The following is an 18,959-nucleotide window of genomic DNA, read 5'->3' as shown; positions in this document are numbered from 1 at the left end:
CTCCCATTCCTCACCTCCCACTGCCTTTTCTATCACACAGCCCCGTAATTCTGCTTCCCACGTCCTCTGTTCTGCCCTCCAAAACCCTGTCCTGGCCCTCCCGTGGAGGTCTGTTTGGCTGGGGGCTACCCCACTCTTTGTAAGTTATCATGTCTCCTGGTGTGGATGCACCAGGGACTCTAATTCTAGTGGCATCAGACATCTCCGAGAGCAGCTTTCAAACATCTCGGCTCAGACCCACAGTGCCATGCACACACACGCAGAGACACGCCTGTGTGCTCACAAGCACACACATCAAAACAGAGCTTCACAAAGCGATACTTCCTTTTACCACGTGCAATGCTTCTGCTATTTTTCTGTTCTGTCCTCTCCGCCCGCCACATATATAAAACATACTGGTTTAAATCCACTAACGTGATTTCCCAGTCCCCTGATGGTTTATGGTCAACAGTTTGAAAAACCTCGGCTGAAACTCTAATGAAAGGGCATCGAAGGCATTGTAGCCCAGTGTTCCCACAGACCCTTCCCCTGCCCTTTGCCCCCCATCCCACCTGCCACTTGTGATTCAATAACAGTTTAACAAACTAACTCAATTAGGGGCAAGCTGCTGGGAGCCTGAAGCAGATTAAGGGAAAACAAATGAAGCTTTGGGGGTTTATCTTCAGCTTTTATGTTTCTAGCAGCTCTGCTCTGTTTCCAGGATTAGGCCTGGGCATCAGAGAGAGGGAGGGAGGGAGGGAGGAGAGGAAGATGGGAAGGGAGGAAGGAAGGAAGGATGGAAGGAAGGAAGGAAGGAAGGAAGGAAGGAAGGAAGGAAGGAAGGAAGGAAGGGAGGGAGGGAGGGAGGGAGGGAAGAGGGAGCCCCACCCCCACCATGTTTCCTCACCTGCTGAAGAAACCAGACCCAGGACTGGTCAGCCCCCACTCGCCCCAACTCCACCAGTCCAGAGGTGGCCGTGGCTTTCCTGCGACACTGTGACAACTGCTTTCCCTCCTCCCTCCCTCCCTACTCTCTCTCCTCCTCTGTTCCTTGACAGAGAGTGACGGGGCTCTCCCCAGGGAGCAGAGGACTCAGAGAACAGTCAGGTCCCCACTTTCATAGAGCCGTCCAGGCATGGGGGTCCCCACAGGAGTCACGAGGCTGCCCATTGGAGGAGGAAGGCAGTCAGGGTGCTGTCAGGACTTATGGTCAGAGCTGACCACCCCCCCACTGCCTTGGCCCATGCGCTCCCATGACTTTTGTAGGCTCCCATGGGGTTCTCTTCATCGTGACATCTCGGGGGCACAGTCCCAGGGTGGACATTCTTAGGGAGATGTCAGTACTATAAGATGTCAAGGTACCCATGGACTCTGCTCCCCAAGCCCTTCCAATGGGGCAGTCTGCTTCTCTGACCCTTGGCCCAGGTCAGTCAGCTGTGGGTGAGACAGGCTGACACCCCCACTTCGCCTAACAGCACCAGACTCACAGAAGGTGCTCGGTAAACATTTGCCAAATCCGCTGAAATGGTCCATTTAAGCCTCTTTACAAATCTGATTCTTTTTTTAAAAAATTTATTTTAAAGAGGAAGAGGCAGGGGAAGAGGGAGAGAGAAAGAGAAACATCAATTTGTTGTTCCACTTCGTTACGCACTCATTGGTTGATTCTTGTATGTGCCCCACTAGGGATTGAACCTGTAACCTTGGTATATCGGGACAATGCCCTAACCAACTGAGCTACCTGCCCCAGGCAAAAATCTGCTTCTTTCCAGCCCAGCACCGTCCGCCAGAACTTTAACATGAGCCACACACGGCATCAGACGTTTCCTAGGAGTCACAGTAAAGTAACAAGAAGCAGGCAAGTTAATTTTAGCAATGTGTTTTACTTCACCCAGTATATCAAAAACATCACCATTTCGGCATTTAACCAGCATAACAACTATTAATAAGACTTTTACAATTTTTGGCCGAATCTTTGAAACCCAGTGTGTGTTTTGTACAGCAGCACATCGCAGTTTGGAACGGCCGCATTTAAAGTGCTCCGCAGCCACATGGGCTTGGGGCTGCTGTCCTGGGTAGCAGCTCCCGGGCTTCGGAGTGACTGAGGCAGAGGGTGGACTTGGCTCAGGAGGAAGCTGGCGAGTGGAGCCATCATGTCACCAGTCACAAAGCAGGCTACTTCCAGGAGCTGTGGCCCGGCAGCCCCCTCCCCACCATCCTCACATGCCTTCTCCATCCGCACTGTCCTTTATGAGGGGAGCAGGGCAGGGGAGGGGGATAAGAGGAACAGGGTGAGGACTTAGAGATGCAAGCACAGCTGTCGCAGACCATCTGGCTGCCCCTGCGGAGGAGCCCATGCTGACCCCACGCCCAGCCTAACCCCATTACCTGTGGATGCAGCCCAGAAGCACGCCCCATCACACGCACGACTCTGCTGGCCGCGTCTGGCTCAAGGTTAGTGACAGCTGAATTCAATTACTGCCTCCACCACGTGGTTTCCAAGACTCGCCGCAGCCCTCAGTCAATTTTGTCTGTCTTTTCTGGGACAGTGGAGACACACACAGATTGACTATTCAGTGTGAGCTCATTTTATTAGAAGTAATCAACCATATGGCCCTTTGCGACAAGTCAACATGCCCTTTTCACAATCAGTGTCGTTCAGCGGACTTGGCGCTAAAGCTGGGCCCTGGTGCTGTTCTCCCTTAGAACTCCTCTCACTCCGAAGAGTCAGCTTCTGCACAGGATGACGTGGAGCGGAGTTGAGGGCCTGCTTGTTGTACACTAGGCTGTGATGCCTCTGTTCCAGAATGTCAGAGCGGGAATTGTCTTAGTTGTCTCTTAGTTTTAAGGTCTTTCTCTGTTCCTTGTAGGTACAAAACTTTCTTTCAAGTGCAAGCTTATGGAGACCCTGATGGAGACGCAGATTCTTCTGTAGGCCGGGGAAGAGGACCCAGAGCTCTGCTCCCTCCTCCCTCTCAGCATCTCGGTGTGGTCAGGGCTTGCTTGAAAACCAGGGACTCCAGGCCAGTCGCCCATCACACGCATCAGAAAAGCAAGGCCCAGCACAGCTCTGGGTGACATGGCCCCACATGCCCTGACAGGGGTCAGAACCCTGCCTCAGATTGCCAGACCTCTATTTTAGTGCCATGTTCTTCCAAGAAGTTCTGCCAAAGATTTTTTTGCAAACCGACAAGTGATATTTGACTTAGAAACAAGTTATGGAGAGGTTGGGTGAGATTTTTTGACAGCGATGTGGGAGACCTTCCAGTGAGTTTCACACCCATTTTCTTCGATCCTCATAATAATCCAAGAATTTGGCTATTGTCTCCGACGTGCAGGAGAGGGGACTGGGGCTCAGCTTTGCCGCCTGTGCTAAGCCAGGCAGCTAGTCGGCGATCATGGTTGGGTCTGAACTTGGCCTGACCCAAACCCAGGCCTTAACTCTCCCCATACTGCCTCCCACATACCCCAGGGCTCTGGGTGTACACCGGGCGAATGGAACACGCAGCACATTTTCTCACAGAGAAGGAAGGCATCGTGACTGGTAGTTAGGTGCCATCCACACCAGCCCACAAAATCCAAACTGCAGTCAAAATGGTGTTACAGCTCCAGCCCAAACATGGCACCCCAGTTGCCCTCAGGACCTGGGAGCTGCTCGAAGCCCTGGCCAAGGGCTCCCCAGTTTCCCCTGAGCCTTGAGCCCCTCCGTGGCTGAGAATATTGGGCTGGGGCGGAGATTGGACCCCTGTTGCTGAGAGGTTGAGAGTGGTTTTCATTCAAAAAGGCAAGGAGGGGCCTTGTAGGGTGTGGGGACTCCTTAGTAACCTCACTGTAGGGTTCTGGGTAGGCGTGTGCATGTCAGGGAAGACTCTGCGTGGGGCAGAAGGCAGAATCTGAGGGACAGCTCTCACCAGTCTAGTGTGTGGGCCAGGGTGCCCTCTGTGTGTTTGACTTTACTGGAGGGAACATAAAATGGCCTGTTCGGCGAGGCTGTGGGCAAAGGCCTGGAGCCAGACCCTGCCTGCAGTCATGACATCTGCTCAGAGACACTCTCGGGGACATGTCCACGCCCCAGGCCACCTCTCCATCTGCCCAGAAACCTCGACCAGCTGCCACCGCTATCCTCGCTGAGAGCACAGGCCATCATCAAAGACCACAGAGGCACGAAGTAGGACAGACACAGGGTCAGCAAAGAGTGCGCTAGGTCCCAAGGGAGGGGCCCCAATTCCCAGGATGCTGGTTGACCTCGCCTGCAGCAAGAGCTCAGGACCGTTGCCCTGGCTGGGCAGCTCACCCCGTGTGCCTGTCGGGCCAGGCAGCCCAGGCCAAGACAAACGTGCGCACTGGTCTGGGAGGGCAGCTGGGATGTGCTATCTGAAATGCGGACTTTGGACTGGGGACTTAACCGGAAAAAAATAAGCATGAAATCTGGAAACAAAAGAAATGTTAACTTGAACCGTTCACTTTATCTGAGAGCCGTTCAGATCCAAACATACCTAATGGCAAAGCCAAGATTTAAATGGGCCCCTCGGGAAAGAAGTAAAGTGGAAGCATTTCCAGAAATGGATAAGAAGGTTAGAGTCTGAAGTACATTAATATTAAAAAAAAAGTCAAAATCCCTCCCAGGGCTGACGTGAACTCTGACACAGGGGTTTGGGGCACAGGGCCAACCTTTGCTTCGGCAGCGTCAGCCCTCCAGGATACAAGTTCACTTCCATGGCTCCGCTTCCTGTTTCTCCTTCTTTGTTGCACAGGGTTAGTTTGGAAAGTGGGCAGCACATGCCTCAGGAGAAAGGGTTGGGGAAAGCAGGGGACAGCATGATAAAGAGCAGCGAAATGTCCTGTCACTGAAGGTGACAGACTCCGAGAGGACCCCCCCACCCCGAGCCAGCAGGTGAGGCCCAGGAACGCTGGCACCTTTGTGTGTTTTCAGGGGAGCAGGTCATGCCCTTGACACACATGCATGTCTTTCCCTTTCTGGGGAAAGAGCAGTCATGGGGGAAGGGTGTTAGGTGCCCGGACAGAGAAAGGGGGCTTACACGGTAAAATGAGACCAGGCTTCAGAAAGCTTGGAAAGCTGGGAGCAAGTTGAGACCTCATTCTGTAGGCGAAGGCACATAATCCCCTGTGGATCTCCGGACGCTCTCAAGGAGTCTATATTCTCAGGAGGGACACAGGCAACTGCTGAGCGGATTTAATTACCAACAGTCTTGCTAAGGCCTCCCAAAGGAGCAGTGGCTCTGAGTGGCTCTGGCAGCACCAATGGGGACAGGACTCCTCTGTGGTTACCAAAAGGGGGGCCCAGATGTGGGGAGAAAGCACGTTAAGTTAGTTGTGGAAATGTTAAACTGGAAGGGTCAGTAGATTGTGAGGAGTAAAGCGAAGTAGGCAGTTGACACTTGGCTAGCTCAGCCAGTCCAGAGCTCAGACTGGAAGAGAAAGCTACAGACGTGGGTGGAATTAAAGCTATGGACAGAGAGGAGGTCCTGTAGAGAACGAATACAGAGAAAAGAGATGGTCTAGAACAGAGCCTTCATGTCAACATTTAAAAGTGGGGTAGAGCCCTGGCTGGTGTAGCTCAGTGATTGAGCGTGGGCCTGTGAACCAAAGGGTTGCTGGTTCAATTCCCAGTCAGGGCACATGCCTGGGTTGTGGACCAGGTCCCCAGAAGGGGGTGCACGAGAGGCAACCACAAACTGATGTTCCTCTCCCTCTCTTTCTCTTTCCTTTCCCCTCTCTCTAAAAATAAATAAATGGAATATTAAAAAAAATAAAATAAAAGTAGGATAGAGAAGGATGAATTGGCAAACAAAACCGAGGAAGCCCATGGCATTTGACTCACGAGCCACCGTATTTCCCAGAATTGATCCCGATGGCTCACAGAGTAATCAATAAATATTTACTGATTTAATAGTTCTATTATCTTGGCTGTCTTTTCCCAGGGAGGGATACTAGGCTTGTGTTCATCAGCCAGCTATGTAACAAACAGTGCTGTGTAACAAATGACCCCAAAGCTCAGTCACTCTCCACTCATCACACCCAGTTCCAGCCTGTTCCACATGTCCCATTCTGGAGCCCAGTCTGAGGGACAGCAGTGGCCTCCGGCATGCTCTCTCCTGGCAGGTGCTCTGAGAGCCACCGCGCCCATCATGCCCACCAATTCCAATGGTGAGTCATGGCCAGGCCCCAAATCAAGAGGCAGGTAGTAAGCACAAACTTTAGAGCCCAGAGGATTTGGGTTCAAATCCTGATTCTACTATTAATAGATGCATGAACTTAGTTGTATTACTTACACTATCTAAGCCTCATCTCTCGCCTTTACAGTGAATAAAACAACAGCTACTGTTAGGGGGTTAACCCGCATGAAGCACCTAGCACATTATCTAATGCATGCTGGTGTCCAATAATCAGTAGCTTCTGCTGTCTGTGACCTTATCTCCTAACCTTAGCACTGAATCGGAGAAGCTCTGTTGCACCAGTCAGGGCTCCAAGCTCACCCCTCAGACACGGCTGTGCCTGTACTCCCTGCAGCCCAGGGGTAAAGTCCACCCAAAATGAGGTCTCCAAGATGTACCCAAGGAAGGGGAAGGAGGCAGCAAAGAGAGTCAAGAGGTCTTTAGGCAAGGTCTAACCCCGCCATTGGCCAAATGCCTCCCAGATTTGCTGAAGCTGACATTTAATTTCCATCTGGTCCAGACCCACACTTTTGCCTAGAGACATCCTTACAAGAAATCCCCTTGCTTCCCAGGTCTAGACTTAGTTCTGCCTGTGTCTTGAGTGAGTGCAAAATGTTAAAGAGCAATAAAATGCTACAGAGAGACCACTTTTCCAAATGGTACTTTCCTCAGATTGTGTTTGAACTAGACCTTGGCCTGAAATGCAATATCCAGATCTTTCTTTCTACTTTGAGAGGCCTTTTTTTTTTTCCCACGAATGTGTATGTAAAGATAAAGAATTCGTAAGATCCAATGAACCGTCTGGCATCCCTCCCGGGTTGATCCACTGAAGGCTATTTTCTTTCATCCTTATCCACTGTTTAGTAAATCACTGGTGGAGCTATCAGAGAAACAGAGGACGTGGCTGGCATCCCGATTCCATAACGACCGTTCGACATGTCGGTCTTTACAACTCCTAAAACAACATGCCCCGTAAAACTTCAGCGACAGGTTTCATTTGACATTATCCCATTCATTTCACAAGCATCTATTGAGCATCTACGTGTGCTGGGCACCATGTAGGGGGTTGGAATGAAGCAGGAAGTAAATGTGCAGCCTCTGCCCTCGTGGGGAGAATAGATGGGGGAACAGAGGCCCCAAGAGTGTCAAATGTGGCCAAAGTCATACTGCATGTTTCAGTCAATACAGGAAGTCATATATATGTCTGGGGAGGACCTGCTACCCCATTTTCAAATGTGGTAAATACAATGATGAGGTTCCTTGTTCAGAAATGATTCGGAATTTCCAGACATTGACAGCAGGGCGTTCAAGTGAAGGCAGGGCCCTTCTGTCTCAGCCCACACAGCTGGTCCTGTTCTCTGCATCCTATTTTGAAAAATCAATTGCTACTAATTCCATAATTAAATAAGTATGAAAGAAAGAGGGACACATTGCAGAGTTGATAGGGAACAACCAACAATGCCTAAGATAAAGGACAAACAGGAAGTTCACATATGGTATTTCTCTTTGCCGGCCTATGGTCAAAGTTAAATGTTTAGAAACAGTTTTGATAAATTCTTAGCAGTAAAAGACCCCAGCTTGAATTTCTTAATGCTTTGATCACACACAGAGTTAGGATTGGCGAATCATTTGTCTGTGTACAGATTCTAAGGAGAAAGACCCTACAGACAGGGTCAAACCAGCCCAGGGTATGAGTAGGTTGGTGGTTTGTGTCCTGGATTACTAACACACACTGCCTCTGTGGTTTTTCTGGCTTCTTCCTTCCTTTTTTTTTTTTTTTTTTTTAATTTATTGATTTTAGAAAGAGAAAGAAAGGGGGAGAGAGGAAGGAAGGAAGGAGGGGAGGAAGAAAGGAAGGAAAGAAGGGAGGGAAGAAGGAAGAAAGGAAGGGAGGGAGGAAGGAAGGAAACATTGATTTGTCATTCCCCTTATTTATGCGTTCATTGGTTGATTCTTGCATGCACCCTGGCTGCAAGTGGAACGCTCGACCTTGGCGTATCCTGTCGATGCTCTAACCAACTGAGATACCTAGCCAAGGTCTCTTTCTTTTTAAAGGGAACATCAGCCACCAAAGGAAGGGCACTCAAAACAGCCTCACCCTTTCCCTGAGGTTGTACACCAAAGTCACGCAGATTAAACCAAAAGGCTTTGCCCTGTGTTCTGCTGGGTTGTTCCCCGGCCTTGGTCAGCCTGCAGGAAGGCAGAGCATGGTGCGTTGGTTTGCTTTTCTTGTGTCCCCTCGTCACTGGTGTGTTTGACTTGAGCTGGTGGGTGGGAAGATTTACAAGTAGAGGAGTAAATGGCTGTGCTCCTCAGAGAGCACACGTTTCTCATGTCAGGCATTTGGGGGGTCCTTTTGAAGGGAGTTTATGGTGTGAGATTGGGAAAATCACTTCACCTCCCTGGGCCTCTGCATTCCCATCATCTGTCAAATGAGGAGGTGGCAGCAGCATATCAAACCGAAGTCCCCTCCAGGTCTCACAGTCATCTGGGCCATCAGCCAATGCCTCTAAGCTCAGAACTGCTTCCCTTTCCCATAATCTTGAGAAGGAGAATACAGTTAACCAGAGAGAAGAGAACATTTTAAATGCCTATTTGTATTACCCCACATCTGAAAACCAGCAGGCTTTGCAGCCTGGACTGGGTGCCTTGGGAGGTTGCTGTCCCTTCTCCCGGGCCTCTGTGGGAGCAGGTCCCAAAGGTACGGAGGTCCTACCAGCAGCCCTTGGGCCAGGCCTCAGCCTCCGCTGGGGAGCATGGGGTCCAGCAGCTCTGAGAGCTGTCCTCCACTGGGCCCCGATGGCCTCTCACTCACTCTAATTGTTCACACACTCCCACAGTATCTGGCCCTGGTTTCCGGGCCACGACGCCAAGTGCGACACCAGACATTTCTTGGGCTCACTGTCTTACAAGTTGGGAGGAAAGAGGAACCAGCTGTTAGAAAGCGTCTTCTTTTCCTTTTATCCTCACCCAAGGATATATTTATTGATTTTAGAGAGAGAGGAATGGAGAGAGAAAGAGAGAAACATCTAAGTGAGAGAGTAACACTGACCAGCTATCTCCTGCCCAGACCAGAGATCGAGCCCATAACCTTTTGGCACATGGAACGATACTCCAGCCCACTGAGCCACCCGGCCAGGGCAAGAGTCCTCTTCTTCTGCCCCTTTTTCCTAACTCATTTCCTGTCATTGGCTCTTCCACCTAAATCTCACTTTCCAATGCTCCCGAGTTGCTTACTCAGCAGCAGATGGGACGCTGAAGTCAGGGGCGACCAGAAGGGTGGAGCCTGTCTCACCGACTTTTCCTCTGTGCCTGTGGGTTGTGTCTTCACTGCAGCATTCTGGAAGTTCTCTGCTAACGAGGAGAGACTTAGGCACACATCATCCCTGGCTACGGTGGGAGTTGGGTTGACTTGGACTCTGGTGCCACCGGAAGCCACTAAGCTTTGTTGTCTCTCCAGCCTGGCTACTAATTGCTGGCCGATCTTGAGAAGCTAGCACTTTAGCTCCAAAACCAGCAAGAGGGGACGGGGGTGGCATGGGAATACCTGTTCCATGGGAGGTGGTGAAGGGGTTTGGAAGAAATTCACCAAATTTTGAGTCCTTAGAAGGAATAATGAGGCCAGGTCTCTGAGACTCTAAGACTGAGAGGTAAGGGGTGAATCAGTTACCGGGGGCAATGAGGTGGGCACTTCTCTGCCGCTTTTAATGAAGGGAAAGAATTAGTCATTCTCCCCCTGCCCTCTCTGTATCATAGGCACACACGTACATACACACACAGACAAATGGGTAAGAAGAAATAACAATAAATTAGAAGTTTCGACCAGATTGGTGAACTAGCCGCGGACAATTTAAAATGGTTTTGGGTAAAGTTTCCCAGGAAAAGGAAAGGCATATATGTACCAGAAAGTGTCTGGATCAGTTTTGTGGGAGTTCTGGGAAAAGAATCAAAGGTTTACAGCTGTCGAATAAATTCACAAACAAACAAACAAACAACCAAAAAGCGATCTTCCAAATGGGAACGTTCTGTGATACTCATGCTCACCCTGACCGCATCCCCATCCCCCACCCCCCGTGTGGCCGACGTCTTGCTTTTGAAGCAGCGCCACCCCTGTCTCCAGTTCCTGCCTTCACACTGGAAGAAAAGCAGACATTACTTGCAAACCATTGCTCATGTCTGTTCTAAATTTGCCAGGGGATACCTGAAGGACTGACTCACTCCTATGGCTCAAGTAAGTTGGAACACAGGTGGGAAAAACCGTGGGCACCACTCATAAAAGGTTCAAAGTGAGTGCAGACTCACAGATACCGGAGCAAAAGATTAGCATTGAGGACATACAATAAATAGGACATCGAAGGCCCAGAGGAGAAACTGGGGTGAAACTCTTTGGAGAAATTAGGACATTGGAAACATCTGCGTATAGAAGGAAGATTCACAAGCCACATGCATGCCCAGACAAGACACATGCTCAGAACATTCCTGGAAAGACCGTAAGCCTTCACCTTGGGCTGACCCCCAGGCTCAAAGCAAGCCTGGCAGTTCTTGGAGGAGTGTTCTGGCACAGAGTCAGTTTGCAAATATCACGAGAGTTCTTAGCATTCAATGAAATCACCATCAAAGCTTCAACTGAACATGATGTAAAGGAAGAGAGGCTACCGGGATACACATAACAAGGAATGATCTTGCAAAACCAGCTTAGAAAAGTCTCAAAATACATCGGTTACTATAGGCTTCAACAATTAAAAAAAAAATAGAAATCCCTAGAAAAGAGAGAGATTCTGATATTCAGAGTTATCACACAAAATGTCTATTTTCACAAACAAAAGGAAATCATAAGGTATATAAACTAATAAGAAAACATGTTCCATTCAAATAAAAAAAAAAAGTAACGGACAGAAATCATCCCTGAGGGGGCTCAGACTTTGGAATCACTAGACCAAGACATTAAAGCAAACTGTCTTAAATACACTAAGTAACTAAAGGGAGTTCCAGCCAACATGGAAGCAGAGGTAGAAACCCTTCACTTCCTTGCACGACCAAAAGGAGGATAACAACCAGCCTAAAATCAATAAATAACCAGAAGTGCCAGAAAATCAAACTGCATGGAGCTCTGACAACCAAGGAATTAAAGAAACAGTCAAACAGAAAAACCAGACTGGTGTGCCGAGACAAAGAAATACGGCCCACATGAAAGAACAGGGCAAAGCTTCAGAGAGAGAACTAAGCGATGAGGAGATCACCAACCTATCTGATGGAGATTTTAAAGCCCTGGTAATCAAAATGCTCACAGAACTGATTGAGCTCGGTCAAAAAAATGAAAAAACAAATGAAAGATACCCAAAGTGAAATAAAGCAAAACATTCAGGGAACCAACAGTGACAGGAAGGAAACCAGGACTCAAAGCAACGATTTGGAACAAAAGGAAGAAATAAACATCCAATTGGAACAGAATTAAGTAACAAGAATTCAAAAAAATGAAGAGAGGCTGAGGATTCTCTGGGACAACCTGAAACGTTCCCATATCCGAATCGTAGGGGTGCCAGAAGGAGAAGAACACCAGCAAGAAATGGAAAATTTATTTGAACAAATAATGAAGGAAAACTTCCCCAATCTAGTGAAGGAAATAGACTTCCAGGAAGACCAGGAAGCCCAGAGAGTCCCAAAAAAGTTGGACCCAAGGAGGAACACACCAAGGCACGTCATCATTAAGTTACCCAAGATTAAAGATAAGAAGAGAACCCTAAAAGCAGCAAGAGGAAAGGAGACAGTTACCTACAAAGGAGTTCCCATAACTCTATCAGCTGATTTCTCAAAAGAAACCTTATAGGCAAGAAGGGACTTGAAAGAAGTATTCCAAGTCATGAAAGCCAAGGACCTCCATCCAAGATTACTGTATCCAGCAAAGCTATCATTTAGAATGGAAGGGCAGATAAAGTGCTTCCCAGATATGGTCAGGGTAAAGGAGTTCATCATCACCAAGCCCTTATTATATGAAATGTTAAAGGGACTTATCTAAGAAAACGAAGATCAAAAATATGAAAGGTAAAATGGCAACAAACTCACAACTATCAACAAATGAACCTAAAAGAAAGGACAAACAATGAAAACAAAATCTAAGCAAACAATTAGAACAGGAACAGAGTCAGAGAAATGGACACCACACAGAGGGATTTCAGTGGGGAGGGGAAGGGAGGAATGAGGGGGGGAAAGGTACAGAGAAGAAGGAGCATAATTAGTAGGCATAAAATAGACAGGGAGAGATCAAAAATGGTAGAGGAAACAAAGAACTCAAAGAACTTACATGTACAACCCATGGACATGAACTAAAGGGGGGAAATGCTGGAGGGTTAGGGGGTGCAGGGTGGAGGGGGGATAAAGGAGGAGAAATTGGGAAAACTGTAATAGTATAATCAATAAAATATACTTAAAAATAATAAATAAATAAATACATAAAATAGGGCAAAAGAGACACTAAAGGAAATCAATGTATTCACGAAACAAGACTATTAATAAAGATATCAAAATTATAAAAAGAGCCAAATGGAAATTCTGAAGCTGAAAAGTACAGTAAGTAAAATAAAAGCTTTTTCTACAGTTTATAACAGCAGGTTTTAATAGGCAAAAGAAAGATAAGTGAATTTATGCTGTCTCTTTAAAAAAGATCTTATTTATTTTTTTTTTTAGAGAGAGGGGAAGGGAGGAAGAAAGAGAAAGAGAAACATCAGTGTGTGAGTGATACATGGTTCAGTTGCCTCTTACTGCTGTTCCCACCATGGGCCACTGTCCTCGCCAGGGCAGCCCCTACATCTTCCAGCGAGTGTTTTAAACATGGTAGTAATCTAAAATACGGCATTAACGGAAACTTGGGGGCAGATCAATGACTCCCATTGAAAAGTAGCTTGTTATTCACGATCTCACAGTTCACAAGAGGAGGGAGCACACCACACCCTTGGGTGGGGGCGGGGGGCACACAGGGAAGCGAAATGGGGGCAAGAGCCTTGACCGTGGTCTCTGGAGAGGAGGAATGATTGAGGCAGGGCCAGAGGCTCCCGATCAGTTGGCGGGAATAATTTCAGGGGCCTGGGGTATAGAGCTGTTCTTGGTTGTCTGGTCCCTGGTCATTGGTGACTAAGACAGGTGGATAGTGGCCCAGAGTGTGAGCTGGGTAAGGAGGTGGAGAGCGGGGCCTGTGGATTGCTTGGTTTGCATTTGAAAAGCAGCAGATTGTGGGTGAGTCGCTCACTCTCCAAGAATTGGCTAACCCCGGGACGGGCAGTCCTTTTGGGGCCAGCAAAGCCCCAGATATCAAAATATCAGAAAACAAAAAATAAAAGATTTGGTTAACTCAGTACAGAAGCACTTGGATGAGGAGGCATTACTCCCCAGGGCTGCTGTTCTGGCCCCATCAGAGACCCATCTCTTCCCCCAGAGCCCTCTGCAGGAGCAAGGGAAGGCCGGCGGGGCAGCACAGAGGGCCGCCCGCACTGTTCCTGCCTGCTGCCCCGTGCAAATGCACTCAGGCCCTGCGTGGAAAGGCTCTCGCCTGTGTGCTCCCTGCCCTCCCTCTCATTAGGACACAGATGGAAACTCACGAGGATGGGGTCAAAGTGAAGGTGGACACCCCTCCCCCCAGGCCCATGCTGCTGACCACACACAGATGTCTTCCTTCACACAGAGTTCCCTCCCAGGATGCTCTCCGCTGCTCAGCCTGCCCACAGGGTCACAGACACTGAGACACATTTGATCCCAGCACAGGACACCCTCCAAGCTCCCACCCAGGACGGTTGTGGCCCAGGGAACCCACACTACATAATACATGACTTTGGAGTGTGTTCTTTTTAAAATAGATAACCTCATACCCTAAATATTTCCCACATTGCTAAGAACTCTTCATAAAAACCATTCACTTATTTGCATTGTTGTCCACCTGGGAGCATGTCCTGATTTCCGTGTTGTTCCCCATTGCTGGATGTGGGAGGGGAGAGAGGCTGGGCTTGAGCATCCCTAACGCTGCACATGCTCACCCAGAGTGACAACAGGCGGGTCAACGAGGAGGCACCTTGCAATGACAAGAGCTGATCGTGGGGGCCTGTCTCCTGCCCCGAGGCATGTCCTGGAACTCACTGGAACAGGCAAGGGCACAAAGCCATCCTTTGTGTCTTGTTTTCTTCTGTAGAAATGACGCCAAGTCCTCTGAGCCAGCCTCCCAGGGGCCCTGGGCTGGTATTAGTACCCCTGGGAGCACCAGGCGTGTTGTTAGGTATTCCTGCTCTTCTGGGCACACACCGTGCGGTGGCCTACACTAGCTGCGGCTCCTTGAAGGAAGCCTGTCTTTTATAGGGAGGTAAACTGAGGCCCCAGGAATAAAGTCAGCCTAGTGAGAATCAAGCAACAAACTGTGGACAGAACGCCTGCCCAGGTCCGCGTCCTCGAGGCCCTTACTCACTCAAGCCGAGTGAGAACCATCGCCCCCCACAAGGTCTACAACTGACCTGAAGGAGAACTCAGGCAGGGCCACTGGGATTAATTTGATCATGCACAGGACTGGAGAGAGATGTGAGCTGTTAAGCTCATTAAGTATATAAATGAACAAGTTTTTGCTTAGTAAATCCTACAAATAAGTTCTAATGAGCATCTAATTCATGGAATGGACAGTTAATGGGAAAGAAGAGTGAAGGAAGAAGGAAGAGAGATGCAGGGAGAGGAGAGATGGGATGGGATGGAGAGCAATGCTGTGGTGCAGTGGGGAGGTAGGGAGTGAGCAAGGGGACTGGCCGGGACTCTCACGGAGGCTACACACTTTGGCAGGTTTGAGACCACGCCCTCCTCGGCCAGCTCTGGGAGATGCTAGCAGGCCAATCAATAATTATCCAGAGTTTTATTCTCGCGATCATTCAGAAAGCTAACGACTATCAAAAGTGACTCAAAACTGGCTGGCCTCAGCTGACCCTGGGGAGGAAGGCACCTTCGGGACAAGGATGCTGAGCAGGCCCTGGGCATCAGAACCACCTCAGACCTTCTGAAAACTCAGAGCTAGGGCCTCCAACAGGCCCACTGAGCCAGAATGCCTGGCATCAGGGCCCAGGCACCTGCATCTTTAGGAAGCGCCGGAGGACCTTCTGACTGAGACCCCAGGCGAGACTCTGGCCCCAGGGCTGAGCCTCCCCATCTTTTCTCCAAAAGAAACTTCTCTCCCACCCTGCTTCTCCTCGGTCACTGCAGTCTGTTTTACGTCACATACCCAGTGCTTCTGTACTGCACGGGTGCTCCATGTAACAGAAGTGCTCATCCAGTCCCTGGCCTTCGCTGCAAGACTGACCCTCAGACACTAGCTCCCGTCCCCTGCCATCCTCTAAGTTCACGGGTAGCGCTCCTTTCAAAGTGACCTCCACCCCGCAGCTCAGCACATTCTCTCTCCGCATTATTAGTAATTCCATACCCGGGGGCTTGGATTCATCCTGTTTGGGTGTCTTCACATATTCCCCCACCCCGGCGCCTGGCCCCGCATCTCACCAAAACACCTTTTCTTACCTCCCTCCTCCCCAAATACATGAGACCTGAAAGGAAATGGACCCAGAAACAGAAGAAACAGCACATTCTGTATTTTAAATGTGCTAAAGATGTATAGAAAAAAGAACACAAAGAGAAAGGGATTTTTTAAGGCTGTCTGTGTGTGTATGTAAGAGAGATGGATAGACAGACAGGCTGACTGAGAAAGGAACAGACACAGCCCGCACGCAGGCGTTTCCAAGGAGCCGGGCTCCCTAAGGTGCACAAACAGGGGTCTTGAAGTTAGCATCTCTCTCCCTTTCTCTAGTGCTGGCTGAGCAGCAAGCTGGGTTTCAGGACACAGCAGGCGCCCTGCAGAGGCGAGATACATGGGCCCTACTTCCTGAGAACCTGCCCGTGGTGCCCATTCCTCCTCCCACCAGGCTGGTGCCACCGCCCTGGGCGCACCTGAGCCCTCCTGACTGTACTCAGAGGCCCTGGAGGCCCTGCAGGCCCTGCTGGCCTCCCCACCAAGCCCTTATGGTGTGGGGATTCCCACCGGGGCCTGGGCGATGCGGGCATGAACACATCTGAAGTCCCCAGTCCCCAGGGAGAGCCGGGTGTCGCCCCTTAGCAGCACACCACCCAGAAGGTGGAGCACTTGGACTCGACAGCCTGAACCTGAGAGGCCCTGAACAGTTCCTTTTCGGTCTCTGAGGTCCCATTGCTTCAGGTGCAAGACAGAGGTAGTGACGCCACTCTGGCCTAAGGCCAGAGCTTTATTCAGGCCTAAATGCAATGTAGGAGAAAACCCCGGAACACTTGCCCTCGCTCTAGGATGCTCCAGCAGGAGCAGGAAAGCATGGTGGCCTTTCCTTGACACCCTGAATGAACAGATCCAACCTCCAGTGAAAGCTAACCCAGACCCCCGAGGACAGGAGTGACTTCCAGGCTGTGGTGGGTTTCTGAGCATGCACGGCCAAGACGGCAGACCCAAGGCCCGGATTGGGCCCAAAACAGCACAGCTCGCGTGCAGGCTGCCTCCCCTGCGAGCAGCCCCACCCAATTCATAAATAATGCCACTCTCCATGGGTGCCACGACCCGGAAAAAAAATGGAGAAACAACACCGAGTAAAGAGGAGAGTAGGGCTCCAGGTGGGGCCGGAACCAGAACACAGCATGGAACCCAGCACTTGAGGGCTGGCCTTCTGGAAGGTCAGGGCCTGGGCTGAGCAGGGAGCATCTGCCATCACAGCGCCAACCAGTAACTCAGGAAAATCTTGCCCTCCCCGCCCCACACAGGGGCCTCATTTCCGCACCCACCAAGACATCCCCAGGTACAAATGTTACTATCGCAGTGGACAAAGGATGTGTTCTCATTTCTATGCACACATTGTCATAAATGAAGCATTCTGGAAAACTTTGCTCTGACATTGTCAAGGGTCAGCAAACTTTTCCTGTCAATCTCCGGACTGTATATTTAGACTTGAACAGGTCATAGTCTCGGTCACAACTACTCCAGGCGACACCTGCGGTGCAAAAGCTGCCATAAACAATAGGTAAATGAATGGGCATGAGGTTATGTTCCAATAAAGCTTTATTTACAAAGGCAGACAGGGGGCCAGATTTGGCCCATTTGTCACCCCTGTGCTCTATAATATGACATCTAAGTAAAACCAGTGTGGTTGCCATGCAGACACAACTGTAGGGACAATTGTACCCCTCCCCACTGCCACCACCAAATTCCTGCCTCTCAGCCACGTGTATGTAAAAGTCCCGGAGCTACCCTTGGTCCTGCAGAACTTTTTCGTGATACCAGCCGAGGCCTCTGTGCATGACACCAACCCAGGGCCCCTGATGATTGGCCATGGGGTGGAAGGAGCCACGAAGTCTGAGTTAGTCCCGAAGATTGTCAGAGAGCAGAGAGGAACACGGCGATCTTTGCTGTTCAGATAGGAAATGATGTTTCTGGTCTTTCTCCAAAGAATCACACTGATGATAAACAGATTGGTGCCAATTAAAGCGTGAAGAGAAAGTTGGTTCCATCCCCAGTGAAAGAGATGATGGCCAGTATGTCGAGCCTGGAAATCCCTACTGGCTGCTTTCTTCTTCCTGCCGGGTAGCGAGGGGAGAAGGCACTGGGCCGCCAGGACCGAGGCAGACAGGCCAGGGAGACTCGTGTGCGGCAGGAAAGGAGGGTCGGTCCTCCCACGTGCCAGGAAGGGCTGCCTTCAGCACAGGATGCAGGACGGAGAACACAGTTGGAGGAATTTAGTCTCGGGATGCTGGGTTTCTGGAAAAGGCTCTGCCATCTCATTTCCTTGAGATTTCTAAGAAAAGGGGAGGTTTTTAGTACTTAGAATGAATGGGGACAAGATTTCCTAAAGATATCTTACAATTTTCCCCAGTACTAGTGACAATTATCCTGGGGTGGATGAAGATTATTTTTCTAATTTATTAAGAGTTTCCTAAGTGCCAGGCACTGTGCTAAATGTATAAGCTCCATTTTATAAAGAAGGAAGCAAAGATCTGGGATAGCTTGTCCCTAATCCCACAGCAAGTGGATGAGCTGGGGTTTGAACCCAGGTCTCCAAATCTCTTCTGCTAACACAGTGCTCTACACCCTCACTAACCAGCGTGGTCCTGTAGTAGCCAGGGTTCTCAGAGAAAGAACCAATGTAGGGTGTGAGCGCGTGTAGTAATAGCAGAGGCTTGGTAAGCCCAGAATCTGCAGGCCAGGCCAGCAGCCTCAGCCTCAGGGAAGAGTTGCTGTTCAAGCCCAAAGTCTGTCTGCTGGCAGAATCCCCTCTTCCTAGGGGCAGGCCAGGCTTTGTTCTTTATTTTAGATCTCACAGCTTCGGTCCTCTTAAGCCTCCTGAACTGCCCCAGGCCTGATGCCCTGGGATTCTGGAACATGCCCCAGTTTTGGTCCACGAGGAGTTGAGACACTTGCCGTCTTCCATCCTCCCCCGTTGGGACAGATGTTACTGTTGGGTGGGAAGACCCCTGGGCTGTGAATCAGGAGGGCTGGGCTCGTCTGAGTAGATTTCTATCTCTCCATGCGACTACAGCTCCATCCCTTACCTCCTCTGGTCCATCATTTTCCTAGGTGTAAAATGAAGGCAAAGACTGCCGACCATCTCCCAGGGTCCACTCTCTTGCCCTTGCTTTCAGAGCTGCCCAGCTACAGATGAGATTTCCTAGTATCTCTCGAGGCTGCACATGGCATCATCTCACTTCCAGCCAATGGGATATGAGCATGAGTAGATACAGGCAACTTCATGGTTATATTCCTTACAAAGGAAGTTGGTGGCCGCT

General features: G+C 49.7%; 1 long non-coding RNA gene across 2 annotated transcripts in view; it reads right to left on the bottom strand.

Moving 5' to 3' along the window:
- Window positions 1-935: 935 nt before the first annotated feature.
- LOC112305873 (uncharacterized) overlaps window positions 936-18,959 on the bottom strand; it is a 29,652-nt gene continuing 11,628 nt past the window's right edge. The window contains exons 3-4 of one of the 2 annotated variants that reach the window (XR_008425261.1): window positions 2,365-17,971; window positions 936-2,222 (exon numbers count right to left, since the gene is read on the bottom strand). This is a non-coding gene — a long non-coding RNA (uncharacterized lncRNA). Of the gene's footprint in view, window positions 17,972-18,959 lie in introns of both variants that reach the window. The other variant, XR_006655604.2, reaches the window with a different exon arrangement.

Source organism: Desmodus rotundus, chromosome 10 (assembly GCF_022682495.2).
Source record: "Desmodus rotundus isolate HL8 chromosome 10, HLdesRot8A.1, whole genome shotgun sequence".
Lineage (NCBI taxonomy): Eukaryota > Metazoa > Chordata > Mammalia > Chiroptera > Phyllostomidae > Desmodus > Desmodus rotundus.
This window is presented reverse-complemented; position numbering and strand designations above follow the sequence as displayed.